Raw genomic sequence first — 22,500 nt, 5'->3', positions numbered from 1 at the left:
TCATTTGTGCTACCGCTGCTGCTTCGACGCTACTTTGACATCTTCGCTTCTATTTAAATAAATAAATAAGCTGAAGCTAGACATCAGTAAACACCACCACAGACACCACAAGCACGCCTTCTCCTCGTACTTCCGCCTCACGCGGGAACACGGACGCTCTAAATACTTCGAATTCCAATGCCAGTATATTGTAAACCACGGGTTCTTTAATGCTAGCGGGTCGTCGCGACCCTAGTTAACATCATGGTGCACGTCTCGTGACGGGTGTCACGGCGTAGTTAAATGTATGCGATACATTTCTCAAATATAAGCGCTCAGTCATCTGTACATCATGGTAGGTTCCCACGACGTGCAATATGCGTTCAACTTATCAATGTTCATGTGTCCTGCAGTTCACATTATGACGCGCAGTTAGCTGCGGTCTTCATCGATCCATGAGCCGAGTGATCCACTGCCGAGGGTGACTAACTTGCGTAAGCCGCCGCTGTGCGCGTATACCCGTTCCCCGTAGGGAGGAGCAAGCCGCCGCTTAGAGACGAAGCATAAAGTGTCCTCATTCCACATAGGGCAAGCTGGATGAATCCATTTTACCCAGGACGGCCGAAGCGGCGTGGACCAGGGGAGAACTGAACCTTATACTTCACACCACAGTAAGTCTACGTGTCCTCTTCCACATAGGGCAAGCTAGAACTAACTATCTTACCCAGGACTGCCGAAGCAGCGTGGACCAGGGGAGGAACACACTTTTCAAAGAAACGTAAGGCATCCATGACTGCCATAGTGCGTAAGCCGCCGCTGTGCGCGTAAACCCGTTCCCCGTAGGGAGGAGTCAAGCCGCCGCTTAGAGACGAAGTATTAAGTGTCCTCTTCCACATAGGGCAAGCTAGAATGAACTATCTTACCCAGGACCGCCGAAGCAGCGTGGACCAGGGGAGAACTGAACTTTATACTTCACACCACAGTATTGAGTAATGTGCCCTCTTCCACATAGGGCAAGCTGGAATGTTCCATTTTACCCAGGACGGCCGAAGCGGCGTGGACCAGTGGAGGACTACACAATCATGAGGTTTGATATCGACTTGTGTGTTTCAATAGGGTACCGATGGTATGTTTTGAACCGATTTGATTTAGCCATTCTGAAGTCATCACTTGGTTGAAGCGCTGAACTAGGGAGGCATCGTTTACATATATATTGGTTTTCGCATGCTCTACTAGGTTAATGTCATGAGGTTGGCTATCGAGCATGCCCAAGTGATGACTTGATTGTGTGCTTGCTTGAATTCTTCACATTTCATACCATCGGTTAGTTGTCGAATCATTCCTCGATCATAACCTTCGTTCTTGGTTCATGTATGCTCTCTTCCACATAGGGCAAGCTAGAATTAACTATCTTACCCAGGACCGCCGAAGCAGCGTGGACCAGGGGAGAACTATACTTTGTCTTGTATGCCCTCTTCCACATAGGGCAAGCTAGAATTAACTATCTTACCCAGGACCGCCGAAGCAGCGTGGACCAGAGGAGGACTATACTTTGTTCATAACACCACAGTATTGAGTAATGTGCCCTCTTCCACATAGGGCAAGCTAGAATGAACTATCTTACCCAGGACCGCCGCAGCGGCGTGGACCAGTGGAGGACTACACAATTAAGAGGTTTGATATCGACTTGTGTGTTTCAATAGGGTACCGATGGTATGTTTTGAACCGATTTGATTTAGCCATTCTGAAGTCATCACTTGGTTGAAGCGCTGAACTAGGGAGGCATCGTTTACATTACTTGTATATATATTGGGTTTCGCATGCTCTACTAGGTTAATGTCATAGGGTTGGCTATCGAGCATGCCCAAGTGATGACTTGATTGTGTGCTTGCTTGAATTCTTCACATTTCATACCATCGGTTAGTTGTCGAATCATTCCTCGATCATAACCTTCGTTCTTGGTTCATGTATGCTCTCTTCCACATAGGGCAAGCTAGAATTAACTATCTTACCCAGGACCGCCGAAGCAGCGTGGACCAGGGGAGAACTATACTTTGTCTTGTATGCCCTCTTCCACATAGGGCAAGCTAGAACTAACTATCTTACCCAGGACCGCCGAAGCAGCGTGGACCAGTGGAGGACTATACTTTGTTCATTACACCACAGTATTAAGTATGGTGTCCTCTTCCACATAGGGCAAGCTAGAACTAACTATCTTACCCAGGACCGCCGAAGCAGTGTGGACCAGGGGAGGACTATACTTTATACTTCACACACTAGCCATACTGAAGTCATCACTTGGTTGAAGCGCTGAACTACGGCGGGGTAATCGTTTACAGGTTATAATCATATAGCTGCATGCTCATTAGTAGATAATGGAATATTGTATGGCAATATGAGCATGCCCAAGTGATGACTTTGTTTCAAGCTCAACAGGTAGGGTATTGAGTCCTCTTCCACATAGGGCAAGCTAGAATGAACTATCTTACCCAGGACCGCCGGAGCAGCGTGGACCAGTGGAGGACTCTATACTTTATACTTCACACCACAGTATTGAGTACGACTTGCATAAAGCCCCTAATGAGAACCACGAGGGCTCTCTCAATGTAGAACCACGAGGGCTCTAGTACCGATTCTCTCGGTACGGCTTGGTCCGTGTTCCTTTATGCTTGTACTCTAAGTATTAAGTATTGTGTCCTCTTCCACATAGGGCAAGCTAGAACTAACTATCTTACCCAGGACCGCCGAAGCAGTGTGGACCAGGGGAGGACTATACTTTATACTTCACACACTAGCCATACTGAAGTCATCACTTGGTGGGGGTGAACTACGGCGGTATCTATCGTTTTGGTTCGGTCTATATAGGGTCGCTTGCATGCTCATTCGAATATAATGTAATTGTGTATGGCAATATGAGCATGCCCAAGTGATGACTTTGTTTCAAGCTCAACAGGTAGGGTATTGAGTCCTCTTCCACATAGGGCAAGCTAGAATGAACTATCTTACCCAGGACCGCCGGAGCAGCGTGGACCAGTGGAGGACTCTATACTTTATACTTCACATCACAGTATTGAGTACTTCTTGCATAAAGCCCCTAATGAGAACCACGAGGGCTCTCTCAATGTAGAACCACAAGGGCTCTAGTACCGATTCTCTCGGTACGGCTTGGTCCGTGTTCCTTTATGCTTGTACTCTTAGAAAGTCTCAACCCGGAGGTCTTGACTTTGATTGTCATAGTTGGACTACGACGGGGCATCCGACCATTGCTGATCGAACACCCCTGATTCACCATCTTTCGGGTAGGCGGTACGCGTACCTCCGGACGCGGAAGTCTCAACCCGGAGGTCTTGACTTTGATTGTCATAGTTGGACTACGACGGGGTATCCGACTCATCGAATACCCCAGAAGCACACCATCTTTCGGGTAGGCGGTACGCGTACCTCCGGACGCGGAAGTCTCAACCCGGAGGTCTTGACTTTGATTGTCATAGTTGGACTACGACGGGGTATCCGACTCATCGAATACCCCAGAAGCACACCATCTTTCGGGTAGGCGGTACGCGTACCTCCGGACGCGGAAAGTCTCAACCCGGAGGTCTTGACTTTGGTTGTCATAGTTGGACTATGACGGGGCATCCGACCATTGCTGATCGAACACCCCTGTTACACCATCTTTCGGATAGGCGGTGCGCGACACCACCGACGCGGAAAGTCTCAACCCGGAGGTCTTGACTTTGTGTTGTTGGATAGTCCTCTTCCACTATAGGGCAAGCTGGAAATATTCCATTTTACCCAGGACTGCCGAGGCAGCGTGGACCAGGGGAGAACTTCACGGAATCTTCAGGCATCCATGATTGCCATAGTGCGTAAGCCGCCGCTGTGCGCGTCAACTCGTTCCCCGTGAGGAGGAGTCTAGCCGCCGCTAAAAGACGAAGCATTAAGTGTCCTCATTCCACTATAGGGCAAGCTAGAATTAACTATCTTACCCAGGACCGCCGAAGCAGCGTGGACCAGGCGAGGACTATACTTTATACTTCACACCACAGTATTGAGTACGACTTGCATAAAGCCCCTAATGAGAACCACGAGGGCTCTCTCAATGTAGAACCACGAGGGCTCTAGTACCGATTCTCTCGGTACGGCTTGGTCCGTGTTCCTTTATGCTTGTACTCGCGGAAAGTCTCAACCCGGAGGTCTTGACTTTGATTGTCATAGTTGGACTACGACGGGGCATCCGACCATTGCTGACCGAACACCCCTGATTCATCATCTTTCGGATAGGAGGTGCGCCCACCTCCGACGCGGAAGTCTCAACCCGGAGGTTCGGACTTAGAGTTTTTCCCATTTAAAAGTTTTTCTCTTAGCCATACTGAAGTCATCACTTGGTGAACGATTGAACTAGGGCGGGTTAATCGTTTATAGGTATCATGTGGTTTGCATGCTCTCTTAGGTTAAGGTCATGTGGTTGGCTATCGAGCATGCCCAAGTGATGACTTTGTTTCACGCTTGCTTGATTTCTTCATGATTCCCTGTTATATAGTGTAATCATTCGAGAACAGGGAATCTTTGGTTTTGCTCAACAGGTATTGGATGTCAACTTGGTATCTAGATCGCATTAAGTCTCAACCCTTAGGTTCGGACTTGTATAGTGACATCTTGTTACGGTCTTGAGTCTCAACCCGCAGGTTCGGACTACTTAGTGTTTGATCGAATATAATATGGCAACTTGTGCCTAAGTCTCAACCCGCAGGTTCGGACTTCTGTTTATTTGGCCAATGTATGTATAAGGCAACTTGTGCCTAAGTCTCAACCCGCAGGTTCGGACTTGTGTATTTGTTCGAAGTCATGTATAAGGCAACGTGTGCCTAAGTCTCAACCCGCAGGTTCGGACTTGTTAGTGTTTCGTCAACTTTCATATGGCAACTTGTGCCTAAGTCTCAACCCGCAGGTTCGGACTTGTGTATTTGTTCGAAGTCATGTATAAGGCAACTTGTGCCTAAGTCTCAACCCGCAGGTTCGGACTTGTGTATTTGTTCGAAGTCATGTATAAGGCAACGTGTGCCTAAGTCTCAACCCGCAGGTTCGGACTTGTTAGTGTTTCGTCAACTTTCATATGGCAACTTGTGCCTGAGTCTCAACCCGCAGGTTCGGACTTCTATAGTGTTTCGTCAATTATCATATGGCAACTTGTGCCGAAGTCTCAACCCGCAGGTTCGGACTTCTGGAAGGATCACTTGGCCACTAATGATCCTTCCGCAGGTTCACCTACGGAAACCTTGTTACGACTTTTACTTCCTCTAAATCATCAAGTTCGGTCAACTTCGATAAAGCAGACGCGGTTCACGAGGATCCAGCGAACGATCATCTCCAAAGACCTCACTAAATAATCCATCGGTAGTAGCGACGGGCGGTGTGTACAAAGGGCAGGGACGTATTCAACGCTGGCTGATGACCAGCACTTACTAGAAGTTCCGAGTTCATATGGACCATTGCAATCCATAATCCCTACTAAGTGAGTATTTGAGTGATTTCCCGTTCCTCTCGGAATAGGAGACACGCTGCTACCCACATTGTAGCACGCGTGTAGCCCAGAACATCTAAGGGCATCACGGACCTGTTATCGCTCGATCTCATTTTGCTAAACACAAATTGTCCTGCTAAGCAGCGTACCGTAAGTGCACTTGCGCACACGAACAGCGAAGGTGTCAGGTCATACTCCACCGAAAGGTCCTAACCCGTTCCAATCGGCATCGACGCATTAACGCTGACTGCGTTCTAGTTAGCATATGTGAGTCACGTTCGTTATCGGAATTAACCAGACAAATCAATCCACGAACTAAGAACGGCCATGCACCACTACCCTTAAATTTGAGAAAGAGCTATTAATCTGTCTCACCTCCATAAGTTCGGACCTGGTAAGTTTTCCCGTGTTGAGTCAAATTGAACCGCAAGCTCCATTTCATTGTGGTGCCCTTCCGTCAATTCCTTTAAGTTTCAACTTTGCAACCATACTTCCCCCGGAACCTGACTTTGGTTTCCCGGAAGCTACTGAGAGCACCTGGTTGTAGCGTCTCCCAATTGCTAGTTGGCATCGTTTACGGTTAGAACTAGGGCGGTATCTAATCGCCTTCGATCCTCTAACTTTCGTTCTTGATTAAAGAAAGCATCCTTGACAAATGCCTTCGCTTTAGTTAGTCTTACGACGGTCTACGAATTTCACCTCTCGCGCCGTAATACTAGTGTCCCCAACTACTTCTGTTAATCATTACCTCCGGTCTGAGTACAAACCAATGAAAGATTAGACCAAGGTCGTATTCCATTATTCCATGCAAGATTATTCTAGGGCGTTTGGGCACCCTGCTTTAAGCACTCTAATTTGTTCAAGGTAAACGTGAGCGGTCGAGCTCTATGTTACACTTGCACCCGTTGAAGGGCACACCATGACACAGACTTGGTGCCCTACCACACCATTGAGTCGCAACCAGATTCCGACTTGGCCCACCGACCACGGGTTGACCGGGTCGGCGGAGCCGGACTGTGTTGGACAAGTATCAACTTCGAACGTTTTAACCGCAACAATTTTAATATACGCTAGTGGAGCTGGAATTACCGCGGCTGCTGGCACCAGACTTGCCCTCCACTTGATCCTCGTAGAAGGATTTATGCTCTACTCATTCCAATTATGAAACATCATTAAAGAGTTTCATATTGTTATTTCTCGTCACTACCTCCCCGTCCCGGGATTGGGTAATTTACGCGCCTGCTGCCTTCCTTGGATGTGGTAGCCATTTCTCAGGCTCCCTCTCCGGAATCGAACCCTGATTCCCCGTTACCCGTTGCAACCATGGTAGTCCTCTATACTACCATCCATAGTTGATAGGGCAGATATTTGCGAGATCTGTCGTCGGTGCGAGACCATACGATCAGCATCATTATCCAGACTTCAACTCAATGACACGGAGAACCCGCGATTGGTTTGACTAATAAGTGCACCAGTTCCCGCGAGGGTCCTGGCATGTTGCATGTATTAGCTCTAGATTTTCCACAGTTATCCAAGTAACTAGGTTGATGATCTCGTAAATTATAGCTGTTATACTGAGCCTTATGCGGTTTCACATTAAATCTGTTTGTACTTAGACATGCATGGCTTAACCTTTGAGACGAGCGTATATTACTGGTAGGATCAACCAGAATTCCGACTTTGCGTTCGAATGTTCATTGTCCCATTGCACCCGGAGGAGCAAACACCACGTTCTATATGTTGTCAAGTCCGGTAGCACACGGGAGGCGAGCCCCCGTGCGAACCTCATTGCCCTCGTATCACACACACCCGATGCACCGGACAGGCACTTGAGCGGCATTCGACTCCGCTAAGCGCACGTGCGCCCGATTGTGCATGCGCTGACGGGGCCTTCATACCCCTACCACAGCGACCTTATGCCAAACTTCCATGAATACTTAGGTGAGCTGACAAGGGCCTTCATTTCCCTACCATCAACTAAAGGACACGCTAGGCGCGTCCGATCATTGCAACTGCGGGGCTTTCATACCCCAATCACCACAGTACGCAATTCACCAGAGTTTAATCACAACCCCCCCGGACATGGCACACTATTAACTTGCAACAAAACTTAGTGTGTGCCGGGCACATCGGTTCCACAAAATCATTCCCGATGTACCCCAATTGGGGTTGTGAACGCATCCATGGTCCTCTGACACACCCAACCAAGCGTGGATACTACATACCTCAAACACCCAGTACACTAACAGACAAATCAATATATGGTTGCTTTCCCCCAGACATTTGCCAATCACTTGGCACCCGGACGGGAACTCGCTCCTGATTGCGCCATTGCCACCCATTTGCCAAGAGCGAGTTCTGTATGTAGATTTCATTTGGAAAGACAACCGTGTACTGGATATTCTATCCGACGATTACAGATGACGAGTACGAGACTCGACTACACTCACGGATAATACATTTTGGGTCGAGATTGCTTTCGGGGTTTTCGATTGGTCTTGCGCTTGTAAACGTATAACTTTGACTTGTGGTAACCTCGGTATGTTAGTCGATCACGTGGTTGTGAACTGGGTAAGGGTGGGCAATCTGTTCACTTGCACTCTGGGTAGGAATATGGTGAGCGCTATAGGTTAAAGATCATGGTATGGTTCCATCGTGATGACTTTCGCTAGATAGTAGTATGTTTGGATAGTTATAACGTTTTTGGCCATTTGTTCATAGTGTTCGGTCCATTGAGGAATTCGATTGGTCTTTGCTTCACACACGTGGTCGATCACTTGGATGTGAACTAGAGTGAGATTAAGGTGTTCACTAGTGCTCTTCGGTTTTGGATCAGTAATGAGCACTTGATTGGTTTCGCATAATATGTATCCATAGTGATGACTCTTTCCAGCTTAAGATTTCGTTACCAGTTTCGAATCCTCCCCACGTTCGCTTTTACTTGGTTAGGTTTTCGAGTGTAGATTTGAAAGCAATCTCATGTATGTATCCCATCTGATATAAGCCACTGACAGTTCATGTCACCTCGTTCAACTCTCGCTGGGTCACAGAAGTATGTTACTGCGCCCATTATCCCTACTCGGATAGGTTCGGTTCGTTCGTTTTATACTACGGTGAGTAAACTCAATTTGTGCATCGCATAGCCATGGAAAGCAAGCTTTCGCGGGCCTCTTCGACTGTTTTGATACGAGCTGTGCCCGTGATGCTTGTCATCCCAGGATACTAGACCCCTTTGGACGACCGCATGACCATCAGAAAGTAAATTCCACGTTCGGTTTATTTGCTACTTCCACCGTTCTAGTACTATGGGGTTGGAACCCCTAACATAAAGTATCTATGTAGAACCACGAGGGCTCTCAATGTAGAACCACAAGGGCTCTAGTACCGATTCTCTCGGTACGCTTGGTCCGTGTTCCTTTATGTTTGTACTCTTGTGTGTATAAAATTCATGTTCGATTTGGGATATTTGCTACTTTCACCTGTGCGCTGTGTATAACTACGGAGAAACTCAATTTGTGCATCGCATAGCCATGGAAAGCAAGCTTTCGCGGGCCTCTTCGACTGTTTTGATACGAGACTGTGCCCGTGATGCTTGTCATCCCAGGATACTAGACCCCTTTGGACGACCGCATGACCAACAGAATGTAAATTCCAGTTCGTTTTTGGATATTTGCTACTGTCACCGTTTGAGTACTATGGGGCTTGAACCCCTAACATAAAGTCTTTGTGTAGAACCACGAGGGCTCTATAGTACCGATTCTCTCGGCACGCTTGGTCCGTGTTCCTTTATGTTCGTACTCTTGTGTGTATAATATTCATGTTCGGTTTGGGATATTTGCTACTGTCACCGTTTGAGTACTATGGGGCTTGAACCCCTAACATAAAGTCTTTGTGTAGAACCACGAGGGCTCTATAGTACCGATTCTCTCGGCACGCTTGGTCCGTGTTCCTTTATGTTCGTACTCTTGTGTGTATAATATTCATGTTCGGTTTGGGATATTTGCTACTTTCACCTGGGTCCCGTTCTTCATACAAGTCTGCCTTGCTAATGTGGTAACTTTATAGTGTAGTTCTGACATCCCAATTTTGGGACTTAGCCGATTTTTCATGAATTTCCATATGACCCATAGGGTCCCTTTCTTCATACAAGCTTGCCTAGGGCGATCGGTCAAAACTTGTCTTACTATTCGATTGGTCTTCGCAGTTTCACCCTAGGCAATTCGCCTAGGTCTGTCTTCTTGAGGAGGCCAAAACCCGAAATAAGGAGGTCTGGCCGACCCTGAAACCTCCCCTGTCTTAACTACACTAACCCGATTTTTCAGGGTCCTCAGCGCCATACAACTTTGCCTAGGTCACTTATACTCTTGACTTAGGCCATCTGACTTGGTCCGTGTTTCTTCCTAGGGTTCACCTAGGTACTTTGCCTTGCTTGATGTGGTAACTTTTTAGTGTAGTTCTGACATCCCAATTTTGGGACTTAGCCGATTTTTCATGAATTTCCATATGACCCTAAGGGTCCCTTTCTTCATACAAGCTTGCCTAGGGCGATCGGTCAAAACTTGTCTTACTATTCGATTGGTCTTCGCAGTTTCACCCTAGGCAATTCGCCTAGGTCTGTCTTCTTGAGGAGGCCAAAACCCGAAATAAGGAGGTCTGGCCGACCCTGAAACCTCCCCTGTCTTAACTACACTAACCCGATTTTTCAGGGTCCTCAGCGCCATACAACTTTGCCTAGGTCACTTATACTCTTGACTTAGGCCATCTGACTTGGTCCGTGTTTCTTCCTAGGGTTCACCTAGGTACTTTGCCTTGCTTGATGTGGTAACTTTTTAGTGTAGTTCTGACATCCCAATTTTGGGACTTAGCCGATTTTTCATGAATTTCCATATGACCCTAAGGGTCCCTTTCTTCATACAAGCTTGCCTAGGGCGATCGGTCAAAACTTGTCTTACTATTCGATTGGTCTTCGCAGTTTCACCCTAGGCAATTCGCCTAGGTCTGTCTTCTTGAGGAGGCCAAAACCCGAAATAAGGAGGTCCAGCCGACCCTGAAACCTCCCCTGTCTTAACTACACTAACCCGATTTTTCAGGGTCCTCAGCGCCATACAACTTTGCCTAGGTCACTTATACTCTTGACTTAGGCCATCTGACTTGGTCCGTGTTTCTTCCTAGGGTTCACCTAGGTACTTTGCCTTGCTTGATGTGGTAACTTTATAGTGTAGTTCTGACATCCCAATTTTGGGACTTAGCCGATTTTTCATGAATTTCCATATGACCCTATGGGTCCCTTTCTTCATACAAGCTTGCCTAGGGCGATCGGTCAAAACTTGTCTTACTATTCGATTGGTCTTCGCACTTTCACCCTAGGCAGTTTGCCTAGGTGTAGCTTCTTGAGGAGGTCAAAACCCAAAATAAGGAGGTTCAGCCGACCCAAAAACCTCCCCTGTCTAAACTACACTAACCAGATTTTTCAGGGTCCTCACCGTCATACAACTTTGCCTAGGTCACATGTACTCTTGACTTAGGCCATCTGACTTGGTCCGTGTTTCTTCTTAGGGTTCACCTAGGTACTTTGCCTTGCTTGATGTGGTAACTTTTTAGTGTAGTTCAGACATCCCAATTTTGGGACTTAGCCGATTTTTCATGGATTTTCCATATGACCCATAGGGTCCCTTTCTTCATACAAGCTTGCCTAGGGCGATCGGTCAAAACTTGTCTTACTATTCGATTGGTCTTCGCACTTTCACCCTAGGCAGTTTGCCTAGGTGTAGCTTCTTGAGGAGGTCAAAACCCAAAATAAGGAGGTTCAGCCGACCCAAAAACCTCCCCTGTCTAAACTACACTAACCAGATTTTTCAGGGTCCTCACCGTCATACAACTTTGCCTAGGTCACATGTACTCTTGACTTAGGCCATCTGACTTGGTCCGTGTTTCTTCTTAGGGTTCACCTAGGTACTTTGCCTTGCTTGATGTGGTAACTTTTTAGTGTAGTTCAGACATCCCAATTTTGGGACTTAGCCGATTTTTCATGGATTTTCCATATGACCCATAGGGTCCCTTTCTTCATACAAGCTTGCCTAGGGCGATCGGTCAAAACTTGTCTTACTATTCGATTGGTCTTCGCACTTTCACCCTAGGCAGTTTGCCTAGGTGTAGCTTCTTGAGGAGGTCAAAACCCAAAATAAGGAGGTTCAGCCGACCCAAAAACCTCCCTTGTCTAAACTACACTAACCAGATTTTTCAGGGTCCTCACCGTCATACAACTTTGCCTAGGTCACTTGCACTCTTGACTTAGGCCATCTGACTTGGTCCGTGTTTCTTCCTAGGGTTCACCTAGGTACTTTGCCTTGCTTGATGTGGTAACTTTTTAGTGTAGTTCTGACATCCCAATTTTGGGACTTAGCCGATTTTTCATGTATTTCCATATGACCCTTAGGGTCCCTTTCTTCATACAAGCTTGCCTAGGGCGATCGGTCAAAACTTGTCTTACTATTCGATTGGTCTTCGCACTTTCACCCTAGGCAGTTTGCCTAGGTGTAGCTTCTTGAGGAGGTCAAAACCCAAAATAAGGAGGTTCAGCCGACCCAAAAACCTCCCCTGTCTAAACTACACTAACCAGATTTTTCAGGGTCCTCACCGTCATACAACTTTGCCTAGGTCACTTGCACTCTTGACTTAGGCCATCTGACTTGATCCGTGTTTCTTCCTAGGGTTCACCTAGGTAGTTTACCTTGCTTGATGTGGTAACTTTTTAGTGTAGTTCTGACATCATCATTTTGGGACTTAGCCGATTTTTCGTAAAATACCATATGACCCATCACGGACCTTGCCTTCATATAAGTTTGCCTTGCTTGATGTGGTAACATTTGAGTGTAGTTCAGACATCCCCATTTTGGGACTTAGCCGATTTTTCGATCCATACCATATGACCCATCAGGGTCCTTGCCTTCATATAAGTTTGCCTTGCTTGGTGTGGTAACATTTTAGTGTAGTTCTGACATCACCATTTTGGGACTTAGCCGATTTTTCGTAAAATACCATATGACCCATCAGGGTCCTTGCCTTCATATAAGTTTGCCTTGCTTGGTGTGGTAACATTTTAGTGTAGTTCTGACATCACCATTTTGGGACTTAGCCGATTTTTCGTAAAATACCATATGACCCATCAGGGTCCTTTGCTTCATATAAGTTTGCCTTGCTTGGTATGGTAACATTTGAGTGTAGTTCTGACATCATCATTTTGGGACTTAGCCGATTTTTCGTAAAATACCATATGACCCATATGGGTCCTTTGCTTCATATAAGTTTGCCTTGCTTGGTGTGGTAACTTTTTAGTGTAGTTCTGACATCCCCATTTTGGGACTTAGCCGATTTTTCGTAAAATACCATATGACCCATCAGGGTCCTTGCCTTCATATAAGTTTGCCTTGCTTGGTGTGGTAACATTTGAGTGTAGTTCTGACATCCCCATTTTGGGACTTAGCCGATTTTTCGATCAATACCATATGACCCATCAGGGTCCTTTGCTTCATATAAGTTTGCCTTGCTTGGTGTGGTAACATTTGAGTGTAGTTCTGACATCATCATTTTGGGACTTAGCCGATTTTTCGTAAAATACCATATGACCCATCAGGGTCCTTGCCTTCATATAAGTTTGCCTTGCTTGGTGTGGTAACACATGAGTGTAGTTCTGACATCCCCATTTTGGGACTTAGCCGATTTTTCGTAAAATACCATATGACCCATCAGGGTCCTTTCCTTCATATAAGTTTGCCTTGCTTGATGTGGTAACATTTGAGTGTAGTTCAGACATCCCCATTTTGGGACTTAGCCGATTTTTCGATCCATACCATATGACCCATCAGGGTCCTTGCCTTCATATAAGTTTGCCTTGCTTGGTGTGGTAACATTTTAGTGTAGTTCTGACATCACCATTTTGGGACTTAGCCGATTTTTCGTAAAATACCATATGACCCATCAGGGTCCTTGCCTTCATATAAGTTTGCCTTGCTTGGTGTGGTAACATTTTAGTGTAGTTCTGACATCACCATTTTGGGACTTAGCCGATTTTTCGTAAAATACCATATGACCCATCAGGGTCCTTTGCTTCATATAAGTTTGCCTTGCTTGGTGTGGTAACACATGAGTGTAGTTCTGACATCCAAATTTTGGGACTTAGCCGATTTTTCGATCCATCCTATATGACCCATCAGGGTCCTTTTTCTTCATATAAGTTTCCCAAGACTTAGTGCTTTTTACCTTTGGACACCAATATCACCCTTACGGGTTTCTTTGATCTTCTCACTTTGTATTGACCAAATGTAGGTCTTGCCATGCCAAACATATAATTGTTCTACACCAAGTCTCTATCTCGTACCGCCAGCTCGGTACATTCGATCAACCTGCCCTTAAGGCACCCGGGACTTAGCCATTTTTTCACATTTTTCATGATTTTGAGGCAACTTTTCTCGACTTTGTCACCTTATATCACCAAGATCCTTTCCCTTTAGCGCTTCACTCTGTTCGTATGATATTTAGCGCTGACTATCACCTTTCTATCGCTGACCTCAACTTCTTATTCGGTGCCATAGAGCCAGAGATATTTGGTGTATGCTGTTATAAGGGAAGTTTGTCACTTTTTCAAAGGCCCACTTTGGGACGCCCATATCTCACCTTCACGTATCTTCGATCTTCTTGTCGTCTATGGACGAAACTTAGGTCTTGTATTGGCCAACTTATAAATGTTCTACGGCCAAGCCGTATCTCTTACCGCCAGCCCGGTATTCATGGACTTAGTCGGATTTTCGCCTCTCGTGGTAACAATTTCTGACTTTGACTCACAATAACACCCGAACGGTCACATGCTAGCGCTTTGCTTGGTAGGAATTATAGTTAGCGCTACCTTTTCTCTTTCCATCGATACCTTGTTCGTTCCATTCCATGCCATACAGCCGAAGTTATGATGTTTCCCGTTTTCCATATCATGTGGAGCTTATGCTCTGGGAAAACCATCTAACACCTGTACCACCCTTTTGGGTACCACCGATCTCGTCACTATGTTCGGGCCAAATATAGGTTATAACATGCCCAACATATAATTGTTCTACACCAAGTCTCTATCTCTTACCGCCTGCTCGGTATTTTACTCGTAAGTCCAAATTTCACAACTTGTACTTTTTGGCTTAATGTACTCGAGTTTCAATTTTGGTAACATTTTTCGACTTTGACACTTAATAACTTCCAAATCATGCTAGTTAGCGCTTTGCTTTCTTCTAGTCGTATCTAGCGCTGGGTGTTACCTTTCCAAAACATATCCTAGCTTAACAATCCATGCCATACAGCCGGAGCTATACGGTGCACAAGTCAAATCCATTTTAGCCATGTTTCATTTTTGCCAATTTTTGACCACTCGTATCACCCTTCCAGAGTGGTCCGATCTTCTCGCTCTCTATGGACGACTTTTAGGTCTCGTAGAGGCAAACTTATAAGTATTCTACGTCAACCCGCTATCTCTTACCGCCTGCTCGGTATTCTTGGTCTTGTGTGATTTTTGGAAATTTTGGTATTATTTTTCCACTTTGTCGCTTAATAACTCAGTTTTGCTCAACACTTAGCGCTTCGGTTGTTTGGGATTATAGTTAGCGCTCGGTTCGACCTTTCCAACACTGATCTAAGCTTGTCGATCCGTTCCATACAGCCTGAGTTATTCGCGATACCGTGTTTCAATCCATTTCTCAAGTCTCGTTTTGGTCCAACTTTGAACCAGCCATATCACCCTGATGGGTACCTCCGATCTTCTCGCTCTATATTGGCCAAAGTTAGGTCTTGTGGTAACGTACTTATGATTGTTCTACGCCGTGTTCGTAGCTCTTATCGTTCGCCCGCTATTTTCGATCATAAGGTGAATTTTCGCCTCTAAACCACCATTTTTCACCTTTGCCCTCTAATATGACCGACTTGCTCAACACCTAGCGCTTCGCTTGGTAGGACACATAGCTAGCGCTCGTCAAGACCTTTCCAACGCATATCCAAGCTTTCCGATCCGAGCCATACAGCCTGAGCTATAGGCGATACCGTTTTTCCCATTTTCTTGGTCACACGCACTTTAGGGTACCCCTTTTTGCCTTTGACCCTTAATACCTCCTCCGGGTCACTAGTAGGCGCTCAGCTTGGTAGGAAACATAGCTAGAGCAGGCCTTCACCTTTCCAAAACTGCCGAAAGTGTACCGATCCGACATCTAGAACCAAAGTTATGGTCATTCCCATCATGCTCTACTTTCATGGTCAACCTCCACCAAGCACACCTAGGTTGGACCAACTTTCACCAACTCATCTCGAACCCCAAATTTGCTTCGACCTACTAGGTTTCCCTAGTAAAGTGGTCAAAACATCCATTACAACACGACTGGTCTTTCTGGTGGTCGACCTAGGCGACTTTGTTCGACGACCACCACCCCATGGAACTAAAAGACGTCCCTTGATACGGACCACCGATACATTTTCCGGCCTGTCTAAACTACACTCATCGAAATTTTTTTGGGTCCCCACCGTCATACAAGTTTGCCTAGGTCAAGTTTTTCTTCCGGATCGGCCGCGGACCTCACTTTTCATTATCTAGGGAGGCCATAGGGCCCCAAAAGGGGTTTTTTAAAATTTTCGACACTTTCGACTTTGGTCGGATTTTTTCCGATTTTGGTCCGACCTAGGGACTTGGTGGTCCAAGGAGCCTCGGGACCAAACTTTTTTCTCAGGGGTCCCTACCTCCATACAACTTTGCCTAGGTCAATTTTTTGTTCCAAATCGACCGCGGATTTCACTTTTCAATATCTGGGGCTCGTGTAGAGTCCGAATATGAGGTTTTCTCATTTTTCGACATTTTCGACTTTTTTCGACTTTTTTCGGGTTTTTCGACCTAGGGGTCCGCCGAACAAATTTTGGGTCAAAAATTTTTATTGAACTAGTCGAAAGTACGCAAAAAGATAAGACTTTTTGCCGAAGACACCATGCCCCGGAACCGACTCCTTCCCCTTCAAAATTGGGGACAAACGTGATTTTTGAAACTTTTCCTTAGGGAGCCCAAGACTTAGAAAATTTTCAAATTCTCGATTTTTCGATTGCGAGCTAGCGCTTTGCGGTCTTCGGCAATGTTGTAGATCTCGACGAGATAAGACTTTTTGAACAAGGGACATTTTGCCCTCCGACCCCTCCTTCCCCCCGCAAATCGCCACCCAAAGTGCAATTTTTGCATTTTCACCTCTTTGCACGCACTGTTCGGCCCAAATGGCCACTTTCTATGGGTCTGAGCGCTTTGCGGTCTTCGGCAAACTTTTAGAGCGTACCAAGCCCTAATTATAATTCTTCTACACCACCTTCGTACCTCTTCATCCCTGGCCGCTATTCGCGTACCAAGGTAATTTTTGTTCATTTTGTCAACATTTTTCATCTTTGACTGCTTATATCGGCCTTGTCATGAACCGATAGCGCTTCGCTGTGTTCTAACGTAAGTTAGTACTGCTCAATACCTTTCCAAATCATGTCTTAGATTGTCATTTGCTTGCATACAGCCGGAGCTATGAGCGATACCGTAAAAAGTACCGAAACTTGGAAAAATCCTTTGATCGCCCATATCCCCCCTTTGGGGGCCAGATATCGAAAAAAGTTCTGATTCAAAAAGTTGCGCATTAACGTGTTCTAGTTATGCCTAGAACATTTCACTTCGCTAGCTGGCCTGCAACTTAGCCGTAATTGGGATTTTAGGGTGTTCTTGGAGGGCCCATTTCCTGCGACTTGGTATCTTTTGGGCCCAATGTTTCTCTAATATCTCCACGAGTTTTCCAGATAGCCTTTTCAAACTTTCAGGGTGCCTAGAACACCTCAAGACCTTTCCAACGCTATGCCGTTTGCCTCGCTCGGACATCTACAGCCAAAGTTATTCGAGGTACACGGTACCTTACCCTGTTTTCTCAGTACTTGGTCGAAAATTTCGATCAGCCATATGACCGACTTGGACAACCCTGAGCGGGTTGGCCCCATATAACTAAACTTTCGTCTCGTGGAGGCAAACTTATAAATATTCCACGTCAACTCGCTATCTCGTACCGCCTTGACGGTATACTTGGTCCAAGGGCCATTTCCAGCGACTTGGTCGCAATTTCGCTCTAAGTTTCGCTAATACCTTCGTCCGTGGACATGGTGATTTTTTGTTCGTATTTTTCCTTGATAGTCCCACTCAAGACTATTCCATACCAGAGCCAAGCGTCCCGCTAAGTGCCATACAGCCTGAGCAGTAATTCATGAAAGGTACCTCTACCAGTTTTTGCCATACTTGGGTACAAACTTTGGATCGCCCATATCTCCACTTTGGAGGCCAGCCAGCACCTTGGCCTCATATACTTTTTTGTTGGTCATACCATGCACCAAATATAATTGTTCTACGCCAACTTGCTATCTCTTCTCCAACTTGCCGTTATTCTTGGTCCAAGTCCCATTTCATTCGTTTTTGGACCCATTTTGCTATATGTTTCACTAATAGCTTCGGCCATGGACAAGCTGATTTTCTATTTGTATTTTTCCTTGATAGTCCGACTCAAGACCATTCCAAAACACACCGCAGCTTGTCGCTCGGTGGCAAACTGACCGAGTTATAATTCATGAAAGGTACCTCAACTTGGTACACCACGTGGTCGGCCCAAACCATAAACCGACCAAACGACCGACTTGGAGCACCCTGACCGGGTTGGCCCCATATAATGAAAGTTGCGTCTCTACACGCCCAACTTATGAATATTCTACGCCAAGTCGCTATCTCTTACCGGTAAGCCGGTATTCACCTTCCAAGGGTGATTTTGGTCAAGTGCCATTTCCTGCGACTTGGTCCCCGAATTGGACCATCATCACCTAATATCTCCGTGGTCTTTCAACTCAGCCTCATAAAACTTTCAGGGTAGATAGGTCTCCCCAAGACCTTTCCAACGGTGAGCCGTTTGCCTCGCTCGGCCATCTACAGCCGAAGTTATTAATGGTACTTGGTACCTTACCCTGTTTTTTCCATACTTGTTCGTACTTGGGTACAAACTTTGGATCGCCCATATCTCCACTTTGGAGGCCAGCCAGCACCTTGGCCCCATATACTTTTTTGTTGGTGATACCATGCACCAAATATAATTGTTCTACGCAAGCTTGCTATCTCTTCTCCAACTTGCGGTTATTTTTGACTCAAGTCCCATTTCCATAGTTTTTGGTACCAATTTGCTCTATGTTTCGCTAATAGCTTCGCCCAAGGACTTTGTGATTTTTTGTTCGCATTTTTCCTAAATAGTCCCACTCAAGACTATTCCAAATCACACCTTAGCTTGTCGGTCAGTGCCATACAGCCAGAGTTTTAATTCATGAAAGGTACATCACCTTGGTACACCACGTGGTCGGTCCAAACCATCAACCAACCATATGACCGACTTCGAGTCGAGCTAGCGGCTAGGCTCAATATAATGAAATGCGTGTCTTGATGCGAGCTACTGACGGTCTGAACAATGTAGCTCGCTAGCTCGTCTCTAAACTTGTGTTTTGGTCGAATATTGGGTGTTCATGTACCACTTCGGGTAACATGGACTTTGGTGCAACTTTACCACTTGTGCACTTAATAACTTCCCGGTCATTCAAGTCTTTGCCTTCATACTTTCAGGGTAGTTAGGTCTCGTCGAGACCTTTCCATACATATGCCAAACTCATCGATCGGACATCTATAGCCCGAGTTATTCGCGGTACACCGTACCTTACCCTGTTTTTTCCTCAATTGGGTACAAACCTTGGAACACCCATATCGCCCCTTTAGAGACTAGCTGGCACGTTGGCCTCATATAATGATAAGTGCACCTCAACTAGGGCTACTGACGGTCAGAACATTTCAACTTGCTAGCTCGGGCCCACACTTGTGTTTTTCTCGAATATATGGTTCAAGTGTGCCACTTTGGGCACTTTTGGACATTTTGTCCCCACACAACTTTCTTGCCTTGGTAGATAGGGTCTTGTGTTCTCGGGCAAAAAGATGCACCAAGATATGGTCTAACTTTCGTTCTTATACCGCAAAGCGCTATCTCCAACACCCGAGGAGATAGAAAGTGATTATGTTCGGTATATCGGTCTTCCATGGCCTACTATGGTAAGCCCCTGCAGGTATGCAACCGAAGGTGCTTGGTACATGTATTTGGTGCAATATCGGTGCAAAGTAGGTGTTTCCTTGATCGGGCTATAACTTTCTTGGTTGATGTTGGATTGCTTTACGGTCTTCGGGGGATAGTTAGGGAACATGTTGGCCAACATTTTCTTATTCCTAAGCCTGGCCGTACCTCTTACCGTCTAGGCGGTATTCATGCTCTAAGTTGGAACTTGTGTTCCTTCGGGCAACTTTTCTGACTTTGACGCTTAATAACTTCCGTTCATATGCAGTCTAAGCTCTGCAACTCTCAGGAAAGCTAGTACTACTCATTTCCTTTCCATATCAGTCTTTGGCTTGTCGATCCGATGTCTACAGCCTTACTTATTCACGTTCCCTGTGAAGGTAGGTTTTTGACCATTTTCCAGTTCATGTGGTAACATTCCCAGACTTTGCCGGCTTTCTCTTCATGTGGTAACTTGCTTGCTCATGTGGTAACTTGGAAGTGTATTTCTGACAGACCCAATCTCGGACTTAGCCGATTTTTCTCTTCATATCATATGGATCCATCACTAGGCCATCTTGCTTGCTCATGTGGTAACTTGGAAGTGTATTTCTGACAGACCCAATCTGGGACTTAGCCGATTTTTCTCTTCATATCATATGGATCCATCACTAGGCCATCTTGCTTGCTTGTGTGGTAACTTGATAGTGTATGTCTGACAGACCCAATCTGGGACTTAGCCGATTTTTCTCTTCATATCATATGGATCCATCACTAGGCCATCTTGCTTGCTTGTGTGGTAACTTGGAAATGTATTTCTGACAGACCCAATCTGGGACTTAGCCGATTTTTCTCTTCATATTATATGGATCCTGGACTTAGCCGATTTTTCTCTTCATATCATATGGATCCATCATTAGGCCATCTTGCTTGCTTGTGTGGTAACTTGATAGTGTATTTCCGACAGACCCAATCTCGGACTTAGCCGATTTTTCTCTTCATATTATATGGTTCCATCACTAGGCCATCTTGCTTGCTTGTGTGGTATCTTGAAAGTGTATGTCTGACAGACCCAATCTCGGACTTAGCCGATATTTCTCTTCATATAATATGGATCCTGGACTTAGCCTGTTATTAGGTTATTATATATGGATCCTGGACTTAGCCGATTATTAGGTTATTATATATGGATCCTGGACTTAGCCGATTTTTCTCTTCATATAATATGGATCCGGGACTTAGCCGATTATTAGGTTATTATATATGGATCCTGGACTTAGCCGATATTTCTCTTCATATAATATGGATCCGGGACTTAGCCAATTTTTCTCTTCATATAATATGGATCCGGGACTTAGCCGATTTTTCTCTTCATATAATATGGATCCGGGACTTAGCCAATTTTTCTCTTCATGTGGTAACGTATGCCAATCGCTCACAAGTCATGGGATAAGGGTACTTGTGTTCTTCCATCTTCTAAGTCCCGCACGGGGACATCGTGATCGCCCCAAGTCCGGAATAGCGCCAAGTCAAGCCCCACGGTGGCCGTGCAGGACCTGTTAGCGGCGGCCCCACTGACAGCACTAATCCGGACTTAGAAATTATATCTTTCTAATCGAACACCACACACGCAACACCACCATACCACCATCTCCTTGCAAGTACCTAAGTACCCGCAACTCCATGGTGAAGGCAATGTCACTCCATCACCAACCTCCTTGCACTGCAAGCACTTGCGTACCCACAACACTCCGAAGAAGGCAACGGCGCGCGATGCTCGACTCCACACACCACACCACACCACACCACCGATGGCCAGCCAGCCAGCCAGCCCAGCTAAGGGCTAACCCACCAACCAACCACCAATGGCCTAGGCCAGCCGGATCCCACCTTCAAGTCCAAGCACAGCCAAGTGCAAGTACCGCCAAGTGTTCACCAACCAACCATCACACCAGGTCAGCCGGCCGGTACCCACCTTCAAGTGCCATTACCCTCGGGTGCAAGCTCAATCAAGTGTTAACCAACCAACCCGGCCAAGGCAGCCAACAGGCCGGCACCCTACAGCACCGACCCGCCATCACCACCTCAACCGTTGACCATGCAAGTGGCCTCGGACAACAGGTGACACCCGAAGTACATCCGAAGAACGTATATCAAGTGTTTGCTCACCAAGTCCTCAACCAACCCCAAGTACCCGGAGGTACCCAGAGTGTTGGATCCGCCAACCCGTCCCGGCACTCCAAGTCCTTGCGAACCCAAAGTGTTTGCCCGGTAGGGCCATTGTATCACAACGCTTGCGACCATGCAAGTGGCCTCGAACAAGGTGACAGGGGTATCTTCACCAAGTTCTCAACCAACCCCAAGTACCCGGAGGTACCCAGAGTGTTGGGTCCGCCAACCACTACCAGCACTCCAAGTCCTCGCGAACATAAAGTGTTTGCCCGGTAGGGCCATTAGACCACAACGCTTGCTAACCATGCAAGTGGTCTCGGACAACAGGTGACACCCGAAGTACATCCGGAGAGTGTACAACAAGTGTTTGTTCACCAAGTCCTCAACCAACCCCAAGTACCCGGAGGTACCCAGAGTGTTGGGTCCGCCAACCACTACCAGCACTCTAAGTCCTCGCGAACCCAAAGTGTTTGCCCGGTAGGGCCATTAGACCACAACGCTTGCTAACCATGCAAGTGGTCTCGGACAACAGGCGATACCCGAAGTACATCCGAAGAGTGTATATCAAGTGTTTGTTCACCAAGTCCTCAACCAACCCCAAGTACCCGGAGGTACCCAGAGTGTTGGATCCGCCAACCCGTCCCGGCACTCTAAGTCCTTGCGAACCCAAAG

General features: G+C 46.3%; 1 non-coding gene across 1 annotated transcript; it reads right to left on the bottom strand.

Moving 5' to 3' along the window:
- Positions 1–308: 308 nt before the first annotated feature.
- LOC131292520 (5.8S ribosomal RNA) lies at positions 309–463 on the bottom strand. The gene has a single exon (XR_009190150.1). It is a non-coding gene; the product is annotated as a 5.8S ribosomal RNA (ribosomal RNA).
- Between the last annotated feature and the right edge of the window lie 22,037 nt (positions 464–22,500).

This window comes from Anopheles ziemanni (genome assembly GCF_943734765.1).
Source record: "Anopheles ziemanni chromosome X unlocalized genomic scaffold, idAnoZiCoDA_A2_x.2 X_unloc_7, whole genome shotgun sequence".
Lineage (NCBI taxonomy): Eukaryota > Metazoa > Arthropoda > Insecta > Diptera > Culicidae > Anopheles > Anopheles ziemanni.
The sequence above is the reverse complement of the archived record's forward strand: the minus strand, read 5'-3'. Positions and strand labels throughout refer to the sequence as shown.